This window comes from Mus caroli, unplaced genomic scaffold (assembly GCF_978045245.1).
Source record: "Mus caroli unplaced genomic scaffold, Mus_caroli_1 scaffold_15, whole genome shotgun sequence".
Lineage (NCBI taxonomy): Eukaryota > Metazoa > Chordata > Mammalia > Rodentia > Muridae > Mus > Mus caroli.
Window position 1 is genome coordinate 101,622,006 of NW_028227270.1, and position 21,340 is coordinate 101,643,345.

A 21,340-nucleotide genomic window follows, 5' to 3' on the forward strand; every position below is an offset into this window, starting at 1 on the left:
CACCCGCCAGCTACCCACGACCCCCGCCGCAGGATTTTGGGACTGCTGGTGAGTGGAACACAGCTTTTGTTCCAGTCCAATCACGCGGGACCTGAGACTGCTCTGGTTGGGGAGAGAGAAATCCGGCCTACATAGGGCCACAACCCTCTTCCGGTCAGAAAAGCACAGGGGCAGCTGGGGCGCAGGGTCGGCTGACACTCACCAGCTACCCACAACACCCACCACAGGATCTTAAGACTTCTGGAGAGTGGAACACAGCTTCTGCTCCAATCCAATTGCACGCGGGACCAGAGACTGCATTAGTTAGGGAAGCTGAAAAACGGCCTGTGTAGGACCACAGGCCTCTTCCGGCTGGACCAGCACCGGGGTACCATCAGCTACCCACGACCCCCGCCGCAGGATTTAGAGACTGCTGGTGAGTGGAACACAGCTTCTGCTCCAATCTTTAAACAGTGACAACGATAACAACTAACCCCAGAGATTACCAGATGGCGAAAGGTAAACGTAATAATCTTACTAACAGAAACCAAGACCACTCACCATCATCAGAACCCAGCACCCCCACTTCGCCCAGTCCAGGGCACCCCAACACACCGGAAAAGCTAGACACGGATTTAAAAGCATATCTCCTGATGATGATAGAGAACTTCAAGAAGGACTTTAATAACACACTTAAAGAAATGCAGGAGAACACTGCTAAACAGGCAGAAGACAATAAAGAGAAAGCACAAAAATCCCTTAAAGAATTTCAGGAGAACACTGCTAAAGAGTTACAAATCCTTAAAGAAAAACACGATAACATAATCAAACAGGTAGAAGTCCTTACAGAAAAACAGGAAAACACATCCAAACAGATGATGGAAATGAACAAAACCATACTAGACCTAAAAAGGGAAGTAGACACAATAAAGAAAACCCAAAATGAGGCAACACTGGAGATAGAAACCCTAGGAAAGAAATCTGGAACCATAGATACGAGCATCAGCAACAGAATACAAGAGATGGAAGAGAGAATCTCAGGTGCAGAAGATTCCATAGAGAACATCGGCACAACAATCAAGGAAAATGTAAAATGCAAAAAGATCCTAACTCAAAACATCCAAGAAATACAGGACGCAATGAGAAGACCAAACCTACGGATAATAGGAGTGGATGAGAATGAAGATTTTCAACTCAAAGGACCAGCAAACATCTTCAACAAAATTATAGAAGAAAACTTCCCAAATCTAAAGAAAGAGATGCCCATGAACATACAAGAAGCCTACAGAACTCCAAATAGACTGGACCAGAAAAGAAATACCTCCCGACACATAATAATCAGAGCAACAAATGCTCTAAATAAAGATAGAATACTAAAAGCAGTAAGAGAAAAAGGCCAAGTAACATATAAAGGCAAGCCTATCAGAATTACACCAGATTTTTCACCAGAGACTATGAAAGCCAGAAGATCCTGGACGGATGTTATACAGACACTAAAAGAACACAAATTCCAGCCCAGGCTACTATACCCAGCCAAACTCTCAATTAACATAGATGGAGAAACCAAAGTATTCCACGACAAAACCAAATTCACACATTATCTCTCCACGAATCCAGCCCTTCAAAGGATAATAACAGAAAAAACCAATACAAGGACAGGAACCACGCCCTAGAAACAACAAGAAGGTAATCCCTCAACAAACCTAAAAGAAGACAGCCACAAGAACAAAATGCCAACTTTAACAACAAAAATAACAGGAAACAACAATTACTTTTCCTTAATATCTCTTAATATCAATGGACTCAACTCCCCGATAAAAAGACATAGACTAACAAACTGGCTACACAAACAAGACCCAACATTTTGCTGCTTACAGGAAACTCATCTCAGAGAAAAGGATAGACACTACCTCAGAATGAAAGGCTGGAAAACAATTTTCCAAGCAAATGGCATGAAGAAACAAGCTGGAGTAGCCATTCTAATATCTGATAAGATTGACTTCCAACCCAAAGTCATTAAAAAAGACAGGGAGGGACACTTCATACTCATCAAAGGTAAAATCCTCCAAGAGGAACTATCAATCCTGAATATCTATGCTCCAAATACAAAGGCAGCCACATTCATTAAAGAAACTTTAGTAAAGCTCAAAGCACACATTGCACCTCATACAATAATAGTGGGAGACTTCAACACACCACTTTCACCAATGGACAGATCATGGAAACAGAAACTAAACAGGGACACAGTGAAACTAAGAGAAATTATGAATCAAATGGATCTGGCAGATATCTACAGAACATTCTATCCTAAAACAAAAGGATATACCTTCTTCTCAGCACCTCATGGTACCTTCTCCAAAATTGACCACATAATTGGTCACAAAGCAGGCCTCAACAGATATAAAAATATTGAAATTGTCCCATGCATCCTATCAGATCACCATGGACTAAGGCTGATCTTCAATAACAAAATAAATAATAGAAAGCCAACCTTCACGTGGAAACTGAACAACACTCTTCTCAATGATACCTTGGTCAAGGAAGGAATAAAGAAAGAAATTAAGGACTTTTTAGAGTTCAATGAAAATGAAGCCACAACATACCCAAACTTATGGGACGCAATGAAAGTATTTCTAAGAGGAAAACTCATAGCTCTGAGTGCCTCCAAAAGGAAACTAGAGAGAGCACACATTAGCAGCTTGACAACACACCTAATAGCACTAGAACAAAAGGAAGCAAATTCACCCAAGAGGAGTAGACGGCAGGAAATAATCAAACTCAGGGGTGAAATCAACCAAGTGGAAACAAGAAAAACTATTCAAAGAATCAACCAATCAAGGAGCTGGTTCTTTGAGAAAATCAACAAGATAGATAAACCCTTAGCCAGACTCACTAGAGGGCACAGGGAAAGCATCCTAATTAACAAAATCAGAAATGAAAAAGGAGACATAACAACAGATCCTGAAGACATCCAAAACACCATCAGATCCTTCTACAAAAGGCTATACTCAACAAAACTGGAGAACCTGGATGAAATGGAGAAGTTCCTAGACAGATACCAGGTACCAAAGTTGAATCAAGATCAGGTTAATGATCTAAACAGCCCTATATCCCCCAAAGAAATTGAAGCAGTCATTAATAGTCTCCCAACTAAAAAAAGCCCAGGACCAGATGGGTTTAGTGCAGAGTTCTATCAGACCTTCAAAGAAGATCTAATCCCAGTTCTTCACAAACTATTCCACAAAATAGAAACAGAAGGTAGTCTACCCAACTCATTCTATGAAGCCACAATTACTCTGATACCTAAACCACAAAAAGACCCAACAAAGATAGAAAACTTCAGAACAATATCCCTTATGAATATTGATGCAAAAATCCTCAATAAAGTTCTTGCTAACCGAATCCAAGAACACATCAAAACAATCATCCATCCTGACCAAGTAGGTTTCATCCCAGGGATGCAGGGATGGTTCAATATACGGAAATCCATCAACGTAATCCAGTATATAAACAAACTCAAAGACAAAAACCACATGGTCATCTCGTTAGATGCGGAAAAAGCATTTGACAAGATCCAACACCCATTCATGATAAAAGTCTTGGAAAGATCAGGAATTCAAGGCCCATACCTAAACATGATAAAAGCAATCTACAGCAAACCAGTAGCCAACATCAAAGTAAATGGTCAGAAGCTTGAAGCAATCCCTCTAAAATCAGGGACTAGACAAGGCTGTCCACTTTCTCCATACCTATTCAACATTGTACTTGAAGTCCTAGCCAGAGCAATTCGACAACAAAAGGAGATCAAAGGGATACAAATTGGAAAAGATGAAGTCAAAATATCACTTTTTGCAGATGATATGATAGTATATATAAGTGACCCTAAAAATTCCACCAGAACTCCTAAGCCTGATAAACAGCTTCGGTGAAGTAGCTGGATATAAAATTAACTCAAACAAATCAATGGCCTTTCTCTACACAAAGAATAAACAGGCTGAGAAAGAAATTAGGGAAACAACACCCTTCTCAATAGTCACAAATAATATAAAATATCTTGGCGTGACTCTAACTAAGGAAGTGAAAGATCTGTATAATAAAAACTTCAAGTCTCTGAAGAAAGAAATTATAGAAGATCTCAGAAGATGGAAAGATCTCCCATGCTCATGGATTGGCAGGATCAACATTGTAAAAATGGCTATCTTGCCAAAAGCAATCTACAGATTCAATGCAATCCCCATGAAAATTCCAAATCAATTCTTCAACGAATTAGAAAGTGCAATCTGCAAATTCATCTGGAATAACAAAAAACCTAGGATAGCAAAAACTCTTCTCAAGGATAAAAGAACCTCTGGTGGAATCACCATGCCGGACCTAAAGCTCTACTACAGAGCAATTGTGATAAAAACTGCATGGTACTGGTATAGTGACAGACAAATAGACCAATGGAATAGAATTGAAGACCCAGAAATGAACCCACACACCTATGGTCACTTGATCTTCGACAAGGGAGCTAAAAACATCCAGTGGAAGAAAGACAGCATTTTCAACAAATGGTGCTGGCACAACTGGTTGTTAACATGTAGAAGAATGCGAATCGATCCATTCCTATCTCCTTGTACTAAGGTCAAGTCTAAGTGGATCAAGGAACTTCACATAAAACCAGAGACACTGAAACTTATAGAGGAGAAAGTGGGGAAAAGCCTTGAAGATATGGGCACAGGGGAAAAATTCCTGAATAGAACAGTAATGGCTTGTGCTGTAAGATCGAGAATTGACAAGTGGGACCTCATGAAACTACAAAGCTTCTGCAAGGCTAAAGACACCATCAATAAGACAAAAAAAACACCAACAGATTGGGAAAGGATCTTCACCTATCCTAAATCAGATAAGGGACTAATATCCAATATATATAAAGAACTCAAGAAGGTGGACTCCAGAAAGTCAAATAACCCCATTAAAAAATGGGGCTCAGAACTGAACAAAGAATTCTCACCTGAGGAATACCGAATGGCAGAGAAGCACCTGAAAAAATGTTCAACATCCTTAATCATCAGGGAAATGCAAATCAAAACAACCCTGAGATTCCACCTCACACCAGTCAGAATGGCTAAGATCAAAAATTCAGGTGACAGCAGATGCTGGCGAGGATGTGGAGAAAGAGGAACACTCCTCCATTGTTGGTGGGATTGCAAGCTTGTACAACCACTCTGGAAATCAGTCTGGCGGTTCCTCAGAAAATTGGACATAGTACTACCGGAGGATCCAGCAATACCTCTCCTGGGCATATATCCAGAAGATGTCCCAACCGGTAAAAAGGACACATGCTCCACTATGTTCATAGCAGCCCTATTTATAATAGCCAGAAGCTGGAAAGAACCCAGATGTCCCTCAACAGAGGAATGGATACAGAAATTATGGTACGTTTACACAATGGAGTACTACTCAGCTATTAAAAAGAATGAATTTATGAAATTCCTAGCCAAATGGATGGACCTGGAGGGCATCATCTTGAGTGAAGTAACACAATCACAAAAGAACTCACACAATATGTATTCATTGATAAGTGGATATTAGCCCTAAACTTAGGATACCCAAGATATAAGATACAATTTGATAAACGCATGAAACTCAAGAAGAATGAAGACCAAAGTGTGGACACTGTGCACCTTCTTAGAATTGGGAACAAAACACCCAGGGAAGGAGTTACAGAGACAAAGTTCGTAGCTGTGATGAAAGGATGGACCATTTAGAGACTGCTGTATCCAGGGATCCGTCCCATAATCAGCTTCTAAACGCTGACACCATTGCATACACTAGCAAGATTTTGCTGAAAGGACCCAAATATAGCTGTCTCTTGTGAGACGATGCCGGGGCCTAGCAAACACAGGAGTGGATGTTCACAGTCAGCTATTGGATGTATCACAGGGCTCCCAATGGAGAAGCTAGAGAAAGTACCCAAGGAGCTAAAGGGATCTGCAACCCTATTGTTGGAACAATATGATGTACTAACCAGAACCCTGGAGCTCTTGTCTCTAGCTGCATATGTATCGAAAGATGGCCTAGTCGGCCATCAATGGAAAGAGAGGCCCATTGGACTTGCAAACTTTATATGCCCCAATATAGGGGAATGCCAGGGCCAAAAGAATGGGAATGGGTGGGTAGGGAAGTGGGGGGCGCTATGGGGGACTTTTGGGATAGTATTGGAAATGTAATTGAGGAAAATATGTAATAAAAATATAAAAAAAAAAAAAAAAAAAAGACCCAGCCCTACCTACATCCTGTGTTGGAGCTAGAACATCAGACTTGTGAACATCAGTGTTACCCAATTATAAGTAATCACACCCAACTTCTGAACACAGGCAAAACATGGCCTTCACCAACTAGGAATATCCAACAACTTCCGGAAGTGGAATTGACACACATTCTGCCAATCCATTCTGGAGCACTGGTCCTCCAGGAACACTTTCTGTTACTGTAGTATTAAGTTTCATATAAGATAAGAACTGACTTGAAGGACCCATTTATCACTAAAATGGATGTTGTGAAGCATTTCTTTTTACAACAGTGTAGAGCACACTGTGACGAAAAATGATAACGATTACATTTGCAGATGAATCTTAGAGACTTTCAAACTCCTTTTTGTTTCCTTTGTCCTTTTAATGAGCAAAGTTCATTGCCTAGGACTTTAGCCTTCTCACCTGTTAGGGAAAGTGAAAAGAGTTTCACCACTCCAAGGTTTCCTGTGCTTTACTAGAGAGAAAAGAACATCATCTTCCCAAGCCGCTCACCCCCACAGCCAGCATGTTCTATGTTACACTTCCAGGGCATCACTTCAGAATGCTTGGTCAGAGGTAAGGAAGGAAGGCTGTTGACATTGTGGCTCTTCGTTGTGGTTTGGAGGCAATCCGAGGGTCAGAATGTGCTGTCATACTTCAATTCTCACGGAGTATGGTGGGATCCCGAGCTCCAGGCTGCTGCAGATGAAAATGGAGACCTCTTTTCTGTGGCTGCAGAGTGACATGCAGCATTGTGTCACTTCATCAGAATTCAGTCTTGCGACCAGAGTGTTTATTACAGAATGCAGTGAAGCAGAACAGAACCACAGGCCATCAAGAAGCCGCTCCTATCCTTTGTAATTAGTTTGAGGAAACCCTTTTCCTTCAGGGAAGAGAAGAAAAAAAACCCTCTAGTGCTCACTCTACTCAGTAGCTCTGTCTCACAGAGTGAACATCTCACCAGCTGTAGAAAAATATCTAACAGAGAAAAGAACCAGATAAATACATATTCTGCACACTATTGCTTAGGGGTCTTCTTAGAATGGCAGATACCATTGAGTTTGAGGTCTGGAGAAGGGTCTAGATGTAAGGATGCTTTAGGACCACAGGTTAAAATACCTGAGCAAGGCTATTTTTTGGAGTTAGAAGAGTGCTGAAAGAATTCAATACATTTATAACTAATGCATGTAGGCAAAGATTCTAAAAGTTTATCACTAGCTTGTTGATCAGTCTCTGTCTCCAGCCCTATTTTTGGTTTGGATTCATCAAAGCCAATTTTGTACTTCTGATCTCTATTTTGGCATGATTAAGGTACAGGGAGGAATATTCAACTTGCCTTTTATTTTTTTTGTTTTCCTTTTTTATCATTCCTTTGTTTAAAAAATTCAGTTGGCTAGAGCTTCTCTTCCTTCATTGCTTGAGGTGGACATGCAGCGGGAAGGTTGTAGGATAAATCAAAGCAAGCTGATATCCTTTCTAAATCATGAAACATTTACATTTGACTCAACAGAAAACTTCTCTTCCTAAGTGTCTTCAGCCCTTGGTCGAGCAGCAGCATTGGGAAACAGTAATTTGTAGATTATCTCATTCTATCAGACAGCTCCATTCACCTTAACTATGTTGAGGGATTGGGAACATCAAGAACTAGAACTTTTAAAAACATCACATTCAGAATACAGCAATATTCTAAACTAGCAAAGTAAAGGACAGGGTAGTTCACAGCGGTATTGGTTGAACTTCACTAGCGTAGGCCAAAATGAAAAGTTGCTTAGATGGGCGATGAGTCTCAAAGGCAAATGGATGGAACTAGAAAATATCATTCTGAGTGAGGTAACACAGTCACAAAAGAACACACATGGTATGTACTCACTGATAAGTGGATATCAGGCAAAAAGCTCTGAATACCCATGATACAATTTCCATACAATATTAACTCAAGAAGAAGGAAGACCAAAGTGTAGATACTTCAGCCCTACTTAGAAGAGGGAAAAAATAATTACGGGAGGTAGAGGGTGGGAGGGACTTGGGAGGAAGAAAGAAGGAAAAAGAGGAAGAAAACGGGGCAGGATCAGGTGTGGGAGGAGATAGGGGAGATGTACATAGTGTTGGGTAAATGAACAGAGGTGTGTAACAATGGGGAATGGGGAACTGAGGATAGCCAACAGAAAGTCTCAGACGCCAGGAAAGTAAGAGACTTCCAGGACCCAACAGGGATGACATTAGCTGAACCCAACAAAGAAGAGCGAGAACCTGTGGAGATCATATCCAGAGGTATGACACAGCCCCCAATTAAGGGATGGGGCCACCTACCCTTCTCAAATTTTTAACCCAATATTGCTCCTGTCTAAAGGAAATACAGGGACAAAGAGTGGAGCAGAGACTGAAGGAAAGGCCATCCAGAGACTGCTCTACCTGGGGATCCATCCCATATGCAGCCACCAAACCCAGTCACTATTGCAGATACCAAGAAGTACAGGCTGGCAGGAGCCTGATATGGATGTCTACTGAGAGCCTCTGACAGAGCCTTACTGATGCAGATGAGGATGCTCACAGCCAACCATTGAACTGAGCACGGGAACCCCAATGGAGGAGCTAGGGGAAGGACTGAAGGAGCTGAGGGTGTTTGCAACCCCATAGGAAGAACAAAAATATCAACCAATCAGACCCCCCTCCCCTGCCCAGAGCTCCCAGGGACTAAACCACCAACCAAAAAATGGAGGGACCCATGGCTCCAGCTGCATATATAGCAAAGAATGACCTTATCTGACATCAATGGGAGGGAAGGCTCTTGACCTGTGAAGGTTTGATGCCCCAGCCTAGGAATGCTATGTTGATGATGCAGGAGTGGGTGTATTGGCAGGGAAGCAACCTCATAGAAGTAGGGAGAGGAGTTGGAATAGGGGGTTTTCAGAAGAGAAACTGGGAAGGGGGATAACATTTGAAATGTAAATAAATAAAATAACCAATAATTTAAAAAATAAAAGAGCCTTTTATTCTCCCAAAGGTCGGAGAATTGGTCCCTTATGAAGAAGTAGGAAAGCTGGAGTGATATAAAGCAATCAAGAGCACAGCATGTAGAGGCAGCTTCTAATCTGACAGGATTAAGGAAGTCTTCAAAGATAATGGATATTTAACTACAAAGCAACAAACCTAGTGTGCTCTGGTTCCTGTGGGAGCTGTAGGTAGTAATGCTTACGGGTACAAAGGAAAATCAAATTAAATGCTGACAATCTGTGCTGGGAGAAGAAGAAATCATAAATCTACTCTTTCCATTTTCCAAAAACTGTTTCTATGACGCTTCCATTTGCATACTTTGCCGATTTGGCAAAGCCGTGGTTATCCACAGTCTTTAATGAGAGCAGCCCAAGAGTTCCACTTTTCCATAGTGTTTCCAAACCTCCAGCCTAAGTCATCCTGTCTCTGACCATCTTTAAACATTACACTTAGTATCAGATTATTCCATCTCATAGCATTTTATTAAAAAGTATTGAAATAAATGTGCAATGGAAACTCCTGCGGTACAAACACCTTGAAAACAGCCCTGCTGGTGGTAGCTTGCAATCCCAATCTGTTGGGTGATGTTTGAGGGAAGTTTACATGTTGGCTTTACCCATTCTTCCCTGTAGTCAGCACTTTCCAAGATCTAATTAATAGTTACTTTGAACCAAATTCTCCTTAAATGCTAAGGAAAATGGGATGGGAATTAGAGAAACTGTTGAGTCAGTAGTCCTGCTCTCCATTCTGCTGTTATTGATCTGGGTCACTGATGAAGACACAGTTGGGTGTGATTGAAACCATTTTGCGGGCCTTTGCCCTCTCTCACTGAGCTGAAAGGGCAGCCTGGTTAATGTAGGCCTCAAAAATGTGTGTTGGTTCTAAAATCACAGACTGTGAAGCCCTCTACCCTCTCCATGACCTCCCAACCTTCCATTTCTCAGAGGATCATCTTCTTTTGGCTCTGCCTTTATTGCAGAGAAACGTTTTGTTGCTCCTCTCCCAACCCATGACTCACTGCAGACGTCCCTTTACCCACCTGGGCCCCCGGAATTGGTCTATCTCCTTTCCCACCAGAGCCTCTAGCTGCTTCTGTTCCATGCTCCCACCTGCTCATTCTGGATGCTGCTTGCTCTTTGCAGAAAAGTAGTGGTGCACTTTTGTCCTCTGCTTCCCCGGGACAAAGCCCTGCTAGAAGACATATGACCTTGTGAAAGGGGAAACCAAATCTGGGAGTATCCACTTTGTGAAGCCACTGGTCTTTCCCAATGCCACTTTTATGTGTGAGCAGTAAGTGCTTCCTTCCGGCCATGGAGGAACTTTCTATATCTGAACTCTTTCAGATGCTTGCTGGCAGGGGCCTGATATAGCTGTCTCCTGAGAGGCTCTGCCAGAGCTTAACCAATACAGTTGTGGAGGCTGGCAGCCACCATAGAACTGAGCACAGGGACCCCAATGGAGTAGTTAGGGGAAGGAGTGAAGGAGCTGAAGGGGCCTTATCAGCATCAATGAGAAGGGAGGCCCTTGATCCTGTAAAGGCTTGGTACCCCAGTGTAGAAGAATGCTAGGGCTGTGTGTAGAGAGTGGGCAATTGGGTAGGGGAGCACTCTCATAGAAGCAGGGTAAGGGGGGTTAGGATAGTGTGTTTGCAGAGGGGAAACCAAGAAAGGGAATAACATTTGAAATGTAAATAAATAAAATTAAATTTTTTAAAAATGAAAAATTCACATTGGCAAGATAGGATATATGGCATGTTTTTGCTGTTTAAACCGTTTATATGGTATTAACACCCCTAAAATAGATTTGTGTGTTGCTGAAACTTAACTTTCTCATTTCATAGAATGATATTTTCATTATTTAGAGGTGTTATGTCTGGTAGTTGCTTGAAACAATGTATGTGGAGAGAAGACACTATTAAGCAAACACATCAAAGGAGAATGGTGAGGATGGCATCATAGTAAAGTGTTCTTAGGACCTGGATGTACGGAACGGTGGCTTTCCTCACCTTCCCGTGCACACTGTTCCCATACAAGGATGTCACTGTTTCATTCGGAAATCCTGTCACAGGATTGTGGACAATTTTGTATGTTCCTTCTAGTACTTTTTAAGAATGGATCTGTCCACGTAGCCTAGGTTAGACTTGAGCTTGCTCTTCTGTGTTAGCCTAACCAAGGGCTAGAATTAAAGGTATGCACCGCCGCTGAATTTCACTTATTACTTTCAACAGAGAGGGCGTTGTGTCCTACATTCTCTATGTACAATCTCAATCTAATGCCACAGAGTTAGTTTTCAAGACATTAAGATAAACATTTGTTTTCAGAGGGGAAAACTAGGAAAGGGGATAACATTTAAAATGTAAATAAAGAAAATATCTAATAAATTTTTTTTTAATTTTTTAAAAAGGAAAAACATTTGTAAGATTATTTCTTTAAAAAAAAGATTATTTTTTTTCTTGGAGATTCTGTTTTTGAAATACATGAATTTGCAAGATTTTCATCTCCACATGGTATCAGAGTTTGCTGTCCTGAGAAATTATCTTAATTTGGATCCTGGATAAAATGTATATTATGTATACTGTAAAAAGTGCTTAGCTTTCCCTCAGCTATACACACATCTACAAAACAGGTTCTCATGCTCCTCTCTTCAATAGTCATATGGGGTACTTCCATAAGATTCATAACAACACCTTAAAAAAGAGTAGTCCTCCCCTTGATGTAAAAAATTAGGTTATTCCTTTGCATATGGCTCATATTCTTTTTTAAAATAGGAATACACAATACACAATAACTTAGAAGCAACAGCCATTCTAATTTAATTAAGGATGCAAATTCAATGAGTAGTTATATACAACAGAAGCTGGGCTAGAGAGAAACTTGGAATTTTGAATCAGAAACTCAAGACGCCAGATGAGCATACATGCCAGAACCAATTTGTTTATTCTAGGGAGAGATTGCAAATGCATGTTACAGTGTTTATAAGCTGAATGACTCTAGTGTTTACAAACTCCCTTGACTATGACGCTCCTTCGAGGCATCTTTAAAAGATGGGAGGTGTTCAGAAGCCCTCTCCGTGAGTGTATGGGAGCCAGGGCAGGACTCTGTGCTTCATCTGGTGCCTCTGGTGGTTCTTATGGCCAGGCAAGTATAGGAAAGGGAACATCAGATGAACTGTCTGTTTTGCTGACTTAGAGAAAGTGTATATATGCAAGCTAACCACAAAAAAATTACATTTTTTCTAAGTTATAACATAACCAAATCCAATCACTGCTTTCTCAGAGTTAGCAGTGGGAAGGAGCCTGCAGGGCTAAAAAATTAATTTCAGTGAAGATCATTTGGCCACACAGCCTTCTGCGGCAGGGTTGTATTTCTAGGTTAATTTATGTAGCAATTCCTTAATTTCCTCCCTCACTGTTTCTCAGTAGTGTATCAGGAATACTGCCATTCCTGAACTAACACTAAAGCAGAAACCAAGAACAAAAGAGCTTTTAGCAAAAGATCAGCTTGTCTCACAAAGAAGAAAGATTTGTGCTCACTTCCCCTTCTTCATTCTGGGACTTTCCTGGTTTGAACTTGTAGAGAGGTCTTGTGGATGCTGGCACACCCTCTGTAGTTCATATGCACATCAGCCCATGGTGCCTAAAAGAAGATAACAATAAAACCATCCCCACAGGCTAGAGAGATACCTCAGAGGTTGAGAGCAAGGACTGCTCTTCCAGAGGTCCTGAATTCAATTCCCAACAACCACAGGGGCTACCATGGACAATGATGTCTGGTGCTCTCTTCTGGTCTTCATACATATATGCAGGCAGAATACTGTGTACATAGTAAACAAACAAACAAATAAATAAATCTTTTTTTTTTAAATTCCCAATGACATTGTTATACTGTGGGGCTGAACCCTCAACAAAGAGCTTGTTTTTGAAGAGTATAGTAATGTACTCAGAGCCTCTCAGTGAACAACAAGCAGAGAGTGAGAAACTGTGGAGCACTCAGGCCTAAGAGGGTCCTTAGTATCACACCCCTCCCCTCCAGGCTCAGGGAACTATGAAGAAGATGAGTTGGAAAGACTGTAGGAGCCTGAGGTGGTAGGCAACTCCAAGGAATGGCACTTTCTGGAAAGGAGTGTTTTTCAAAGTATAAGCCTGGAGGTGGAGACAGTTTACTATCCAAGCAAGGATGGCATAGTACCACTCTGTCCGAGTGTGTGGGTGACTCCTGGAAGTAGTAATGGGACTTCAAGCATGGAAAGTATAACAGACTCATGGTGACAAAGGTGTATGCTTTAAAACTTGAAGTAGTTTTTCAGTACAGGCGACACTTTGACAAAGACAAGACTTTATCTGGTCTGGAGAGAGGCCCTAAAACTAAGCATTTTTCTAAGATCAAATCAGAGTTTAATTTTCAAACAAGAGGAAGCTTCCCTGACCATGAAAGAAAATAAAACTTGAGACCTGTGACTCATGTAATTTATGTCAAATAGCCCAAAAAGTTGTTTGTGAGCTTTGAAACCTGGGGCTGAGAACATAGCAGAACAGGCCAGGACACGCCTGGGCAGGCCCGTTAACATATTCCTGAGGCTGCTTGGCCATAAAGATAAAGAGAATGATATGTCCTGACTGGCCCAGCGGCTCCCTATCTCCCACCCTTCTGACCTAAGTTAAATGTTATCTGCATGTACAGTCTGAGGATGTTTAAATGGACCAATCATGTGAAACCACGCCAATTCCTCCCCCAGCCCCAGCCCCAGCCCCAGCCCCAGCCCCAGCCCCAGCCCCAGCCCCAGCCCCAGCCCCAGCCCCAGCCCCAGCCCCAGCCCCAGCCCCAGCCCCAGCCCCTTTTCTATAAAAACCCCTATCTTCCAAGCCTCGTGGTCGAATCTACTGTCTCCTGGGTGAGATACGTTTCGACCCGGAGCTCCACCATTAAACTACTTCATGTTTTTACATCAAGACGGTCTGTTTGTTTGTGATTCTTGGGTGCACACCGAATCGGGAGTTGAGTGAGGATTTCCCCACTAGGTTCTTTCAATCACAATCTTTGGACTGTTCCCTAAGCCCACCCTTCCTTCACATCCTAGTTATTTCATCTTCTGTGAGGATTTCTCATATTCTCTCCGGCAAAGTCAACTTACCTGTCTTCCATTCAGTGACATGGGGCTATACAATAACCTCGTCTCATTGCCCTGTGTTAGTGGCATATGTGCATAAATGGCGTATGTGTCTTGTCAAAATACTAGACGGTCAGCGGTGATCTGGACACCAGGATGGTTTAGTGTTTGTTTGTTTGTTTTAGTTTTAGTTTTGGGGGTTGTTTGTTTGTTTGTTTATCCTGAAAGGGCTACACAGAGAGATTCTCACCATTAAATGGAAAGTCAAGACATACTGACTGGCTGAGTCTAGTCTAATTGGCTCCCTTTTGCTGCAGTCTTTAATCTCCACTCCATCACAGAGATGCAGCTCAAAGAATCCACCCTTCTACAGACGTTTTTGTTTTTGTTTTGTTTTTTGCTAATAGTGTGCTTTAGCATAAAGTAATTACTGGCACTGGTTTCAGCTTTTGTCCTTTGTTCTGATAGCTAGACCTGCCCCACCTCTCCCCACCCCATGTGTATCTGAGTGTTTGTGTGTGTATGTGTTTGTGTATGTGAGTGTGTGTGCTAGGATATTTATGTAACCTATTGCTACACTGGCATAAATGGTGCTAGTAAAATTGGATAAACATAAGCAAAAACAACAATAGCAAAAACAAAAGACAACAAACAACAAAACATTTAGTTTTCATACTGAAAGAACCTAGTGGGGAAACCCCCACTCAATTCCCGATTCGAAGTGCACCCAAGAATCACGAACAGACGACCAACTTGATGTAAGAACATGAGGTAGTTTAATGGCGGAGCTCCTGGTCGAAACATATCTCACGCAGGAGACAGTGGATTCGACCCCGAGGCTTGGAAGCTAGGGACTTTTATAGAAAAGGGGTGGGGCTGGGGGAGGAATTGGCGTGGTTTCACATGATTGGTCCATTTAAACATTAACAGACTGTCAGAAGGGTGGGAGATAGGGAGGCACTAGGCCAGTCAGGACATGTAACGACGGACCTGCCTGGGCATGTTCTGCTATGTTCTCAGCCTCAGGTTTCAAAGCTCACAAACAACTCTTTGGGCTATTTGACATAAATTACATGAATCACAGGTCTCAAGTTTTATTTCCTTTCATTCCCCTCTTCTTCTACTAAGTAATTCTAATCTTAGAATTTTAGAAGTCTATATCTCTATGAGGAGAACAGAAATCAACAGAATAAAAAGGGATAGTAAACAGAACTAGGCAGGGACCCTTCTCCTGAGGCTTGAGGGTCTGGGAATGATGTAGGTGTACGTGGATCAGATCTCCGGCTGCAACTGGTGAGATGTCTTTTGTGGTACCCGGATCGTTCGCTGTAGCCAATTGTGACCAGTCTTCTTTCTGCACCACCTGTAAGCCTTTTAACTTAGCATACAGATTATTATTATAACAACATGTAGGTTTAAACACATCATTTAAGACAGTGATGAACATGGGATCCCCATAAAGGATCTTAAAAAGAGTAAGGCTGAATCAAAAGGGAGTATTTCTAGTTTAAAATTGGGCATGGGGAAGGAGCACCAAATCTGCATCAGTCTCTTTTAGAATTTTATCTTTTTTACATGTCCTGAGCTTTGGAGCTTGTATGCACAATGTAACTTCTAATTAATCTCTAATATCTTGGCCAGTCCCTGATTTACCTGGGCAACAAAGGCAGGTCCATTACCTCTGGAAGATTTCTTTTAGGATCTTCTTGGCTATCACATTGGCTGTCTCAGTCCTTTAACCGCCAGGATACTGCCATTCGTGTACCAGCTTGAACTCTCAGGCCAAGGCTGATCTGATCCTTCAGATCATTTTGAGTACCAGTTTTTTCTGTCAGAATGTCAGTGCAGTGATGAGTAGGTGAAGTCTTGGGCAGTAGGGTAGTGAGAGTGAGGACAGCAGGTGGAGCGAAGGTCACTTGTTCAGTCAACAAAAAAGCTCTGATAATGTGTCATAGGAGCATTGGTCGTCATCCATCAGTCAGGGGGCTTTCAGATAATGCTTTTAAGAGTGTGGAATGCCACTACAGTTATTTGCTGTCCCAAAGTGAGCTTATCAGCATCCTTGACAAGCAGAGCTATCGCATCAATAGCTTATAGGCAAGAAACCACCCGCTGGCAACAGGGTCTAACTTCTTGGATAGGTAAGCCACTGGCCTTTTTCAAAGTCCCAAAGTTTGAGTAAGGACTCCTCTGGCGACCCCTGATCTCTCTTCCACATAAAGAGTGAAAGACTTGGTTAGGTCAGGCAAAGGCTGGCCATTAGTAGGGCCTTTTTTTATTTCTCTAAAGGCTTTCTGGTGATATGGGGTCCACAAAACATTTCCCCTTCCTTGGTTAGGGGGTACAACAGGGCAGCTAAGGTCGCCAACCCAGGTATCTAGAGTCTGTAGAAGCCAGCGGTACCCAAGAATTCTCTTACTTGCCTTGGTGTAGTTGGGGTGGGGATCTGAGTTACAGTCTTTTTTTCTGGCTTTCTTTAGGCACTGCTTCTCGTCTTGAAGGGTGTATGCCAAATAAGTAACTTCAATCTGACACAGCTGAGCCGTTTTAGCTGAGGCTCGGTCTTCTGTTGCCCAGATTTCCTGTCTAGATCTTGTCTTTTTCTTTCTCTCCTATCACTGCGGCCAAGATTCTAGTCAAATTTCTCTCTTGTCTACAATCCCTCTTGTCTTCTCTTTCTTCTGCCTCTCGCTCCTCTCTCTCTCTCTCTCTCTCTCTCTCTCTCTCTCTCTCTCTCTCTGTCTCTCTCTTTCTGTCTCTCTCTCTCTTTCTGTCTCTCTCTCGTAATATGTCTTCTCTGCCTTTTACTTACTGGTTTTACTCTAAATATTTCTCAATTGGTGTATCTCTCTCATCTCGGACCCCTCTAATCTCTTTTATCTCTATTTTTACTATCTCTCCTGAGTCTGCTAGAGCTTTGCTCTTCCTTACAGTCTAAGCTCACTTTTTTCTAGACCTCTATACCCATTTGTCAGAGCCTGGTGATTAGACTTGTAGGCAGGCGCTCCTTACCTGGGACAGAAGTTTTAAGTGGGCAGATGTCTCTCTCGCTGGTTAGCAGCTTAGGGTGGGTTGCCCTAGAAGAGAAAATACATGGGGCAGGGAAGGGAAGGCAGCTCTCACAGATGGCTGCACCTGGCCAACTTGGGGAGGCGGGGGAAGGCAGGGGAGGTGGGGAAGGCGGCAGGGGAGGCGACTCTAGTTGGCCCTAGAAAGCCAGGAGGGGCCTGCGCAGGGCCCCACGGGTCTCGCCCCTCTTCCTTTTCTTGCCAGTCCCACAGGCGGTGAAATGCATGGTGGTAGTGGGGCGGGCATCCTGGGGAAACTTTCTCACGGTGGCGCCTCACACACCGCTGCTGCTGAAGCCGGAAGTTCTCAGTCCGGCCCTGTAGCTGAGGATTGACTATCACTATTTGTCAACTATCACTGACAAATTCTGTCCTAACATCAGTCCAAGTCTACAGTTGGCACCACACACAGTCTGTCCCATGACAAAAACCACAAACAAAAACAAGACAGCAATAGAAAAACAAGACAGCAGCAGGGAATAAAAGACACCAGTATCTAAGCACACTCGTTTCTCACTCTGCCAGATGTAAAACCAAGGCATGAGGTGGGACTCGAACCCACGATCTCGTAACCCAAAAACCAAGGCACGAATTCACAAACCAAGACACAAATTTACAAACTAAGACACAAATTCACAAACCAAGACACAAATTCAGTGGTGCCACACTTAGACAACTGACAACATGTAAGCCGCACACAAACAAACATACCTCCAAGTGGTCTTTCGGGGCTCCTGGGTGTCACGCAGATCTTGGTGGGACCTCCAAATGAAAGAACCTAGTGGGGAAACCCCCACTCAATTCCCGATTCGAAGTGCACCCAAGAATCACGAACAGACGACCAACTTGATGTAAGAACACGAGGTAGTTTAATGGCGGAGCTCTGGGTCGAAATGTATCTCACGCAGGAGACAGTGGATTTGACCTCAAGGCTTGGAAGCTAGGGACTTTTATAGAAAAGGGGTGGGGCTGGGGGAGGAATTGGCGTGGTTTCACATGATTGATCCATTTAAACATTAACAGACTGTCAGAAGGGTGGGAGATAGGGAGGCACTAGGCCAGTCAGGACATGTAACGACGGACCTGCCCGGGCATGTCCTGGCCTGTTCTTCTATGTTCTCAGCCCCAGGTTTCAAAGCTTACAAACAACTCTTTGGGCTATTTGACTTACATTACATGAACCACATGTCTCAAGTTTTATTTCCTTTCAATACTTTGTTCAAAAGTAACTCCAAATGCATTACAGACTTAAACATAAACAGAACACTTTAAGATTTTTGGTGGGGAAAAGTGAGAGGAGAAGATCCTTGGATGTTCATAGACCTGGCTAAAGCACATGGAGGAAACATAACAGCTTATCTTTGTTATCAACTTGACACACCAAAGAAGAGAGAACTTCAGCTGAGGAATTTCCTTCATGAGATTGGATCATGGGCAATATAAAAAAAAAACTTTTTAAAAATTTTTATTTTATTTTGTGTGTATGAATGTATTGTTTGTATGGAGGTATGTGTACCATATGCATGTCTGGCACCCTCAGAGGTCAGAAGGCACAGCTTGTCTTGGAGTTGGAGTTATAGATGGTTGTGAGCAACCATGTGGGGAATGGGAAACAAACCCAGGTCCTCTGAATGAGCAGCAAGTGCTCTTAACCACTGAGCCATTTCTTCAGCTCCTGTGGGCATTTTCTTGATTGCTACTGGATCTAGGAGGATCCAGTTTGCAGCCGCCAGCAGCTTCACGAACTGGGTTCCTGAAGGAGAGGCTGGGGCAGTATGGGAGGAAAGGCAGGAGAATAACCAGATCAAGACAAGATACTGATCAGGCCCCCAAGTTTACTAAGTGTCGGAGATTATAAAGGGGGAAGGCCCATCCCCTGCCACAGCAGGCTCTTGATGCTTTGTTGCCAAGCTGTCAGCATTGGTCAGCCAGGCTGTTGCTTTTTCAGGAATGTCTCAGGAAGACAGGTTCAACCTCTCAGCGGGTAGTGGAGTCTTGGAGAAAAGCGCAGAGGTGGCAGAACAATAGACCTATTCTAAGTCAGAAGACTCCACCCTAGGTGGTCTTGTTCACAATGGCAGAACAGGTCTGAGCCAGTCTGCTCAAGGCTGGGGGAGGCTACACAGTTCACTGTGGATAGCACCAGCCCTAGTCATATAGGCCTGGGCTGTTGAAGAAGGGGACCTGAAAATGAATGGGGTGTCACAAGTCTTTAATCCCAGGAATAGGGAGACAGAGGCAGGGAGATCTCTGTGAGTTTGAAGCCAGCTTAGTCTGCAGAGCAACTTCCAAGTCAGCCAGAGTTACATAGCAAGACCTTATTTTAAAAAATAGTATTTGAGCAATCCAGAGGAATGTTTATGCATGGCTTTTATTTTACTTCCTGCCTCCATGTGCTTGTCTTGGCATTCTGCCTTGGCAATCTGCCTTGGCTACCTGCCTTTGCTACCCAGGATGTTACACTAACCTTTAAGCCGAAATGGACCTTTCCTCTCCACGTTGATTTTGATGGTAGTGTTTATCAGAATAACCAAATTAGGACAGGAAAGACTTTTAAACTGGGCTTCACTATCATTCAAAGATGAAGACTAGCCATAGCCACAAATCGGAAGAGATGTTTTTTAACTACAGATATTACAAATGACTAGTAATTAGGATAACATAAAGTTCTTACAATAGAATAAAATAAACAATTCATTCACAAAAGCAGGAAGATGACATTTTGCAGAAAAGGATGTGCAAATGGCAAATAACTACATGTAAAATAAAATATTTTAATGCCATTAACCACTGGGAATAGAAATTTAAGCCAGAGTGAGGTATCGCTACATACTTGCTAGAATGTATAAATAAAAAAATGTAAAATAAAAATAATGGTATTGAATATACAATGGATCCTGGGTCACTCATACCCTGGTGAGGATGTCAAAAAACTTAACTGTTCATATTCTGTGTGCAAATGAAAATCTACTGTTCATCCTGACATCAGTTTGGCCATTTATTTTAAAAATTAACCATGTAAGTACTCTTTAATCAAGCAACTGAACTCTGGAACATTCATCTAAAAGAATGAAAATTTATGTGCATGCAAAATCTTTATATCATTTTTAGAGTAGTTATACTCATAATAGCACTTGGATCCAAACTAGACGTACACTCATAGCAAATGGTCATTTAAACCAGAGGATACTCCTATAGTAGAATGTGGTTCGGGAGTGTGCAGGAACAAACAATTATTATGTGTAGTAACTTGGATGATCTCCAGAACGGGAGAATACACGTTATAATAATAGTCCTCCTAATTTAATCTCTATACTCAAGTACAATTCTAAGCATAGACTTACTAGGCTTTCATTTGGACAAACTGATTATGCATTCACATAGAAACAAGGAAATGCTAAGGGAACAGAAAAATATTAATTTTGAAAAAGGGAAGATACATTTACAATATGCTATTTCAGCTGATTTTTCAATTTCAAAGTTATTTTACAGAGCCACAAATACTAAGACATGGTTGTTTATTTTAAAAAATAGACACAATGATGAAAGGAGTAGAGGAGGCATTCCCAAGATGAAAGAGCAGCAAGTGCTCTTTTTTTTTTTTTTAAAGATTTATTTATTATATGTAAGTACACTGTAGTTGTCTTCAGACACTCCAGAAGAGGGCGTCAGATCTCCTTACGGATGGTTGTGAGCCACCATGTGGTTGCTGGGATTTGAACTCTGGACCTTCAGGAGAACAGTCGGGTGCTCTTACCCACTGAGCCATCTCACCAGCCCCCAGCAAGTGCTCTTAACCATTGAGCCAATTCTCACAGAAAGAAACCACAGGGAGATAGCCAATTGATTTCCGATGAAGATAGCTGCACAGTTCAATATGGAGGAGAGGGGTCGATAAATAATGTTGGACACTTAAAC

General features: G+C 42.2%; 2 long non-coding RNA genes across 6 annotated transcripts; both read right to left on the bottom strand.

Moving 5' to 3' along the window:
- Window positions 1-6,708: 6,708 nt before the first annotated feature.
- LOC110308026 (uncharacterized) lies at window positions 6,709-13,992 on the bottom strand. 5 transcript variants are annotated; one of them, XR_015045473.1, is made up of 3 exons: window positions 12,931-13,992; window positions 10,288-10,436; window positions 6,709-6,953 (listed from the first exon to the last, which is right to left on the bottom strand). It is a non-coding gene; the product is annotated as an uncharacterized LOC110308026 (long non-coding RNA). The 5 variants fall into 5 exon arrangements; XR_002379501.3 differs by having other exon boundaries at window positions 10,288-10,439; XR_015045472.1 differs by having other exon boundaries at window positions 6,709-6,986; window positions 10,288-10,439.
- A 1,115-nt stretch (window positions 13,993-15,107) lies between these two features.
- On the bottom strand, window positions 15,108-18,368 carry LOC115032936 (uncharacterized). Its single transcript, XR_015045474.1, has 3 exons — window positions 18,134-18,368; window positions 17,367-17,431; window positions 15,108-16,182 (listed from the first exon to the last, which is right to left on the bottom strand). It is a non-coding gene; the product is annotated as an uncharacterized LOC115032936 (long non-coding RNA).
- Between the last annotated feature and the right edge of the window lie 2,972 nt (window positions 18,369-21,340).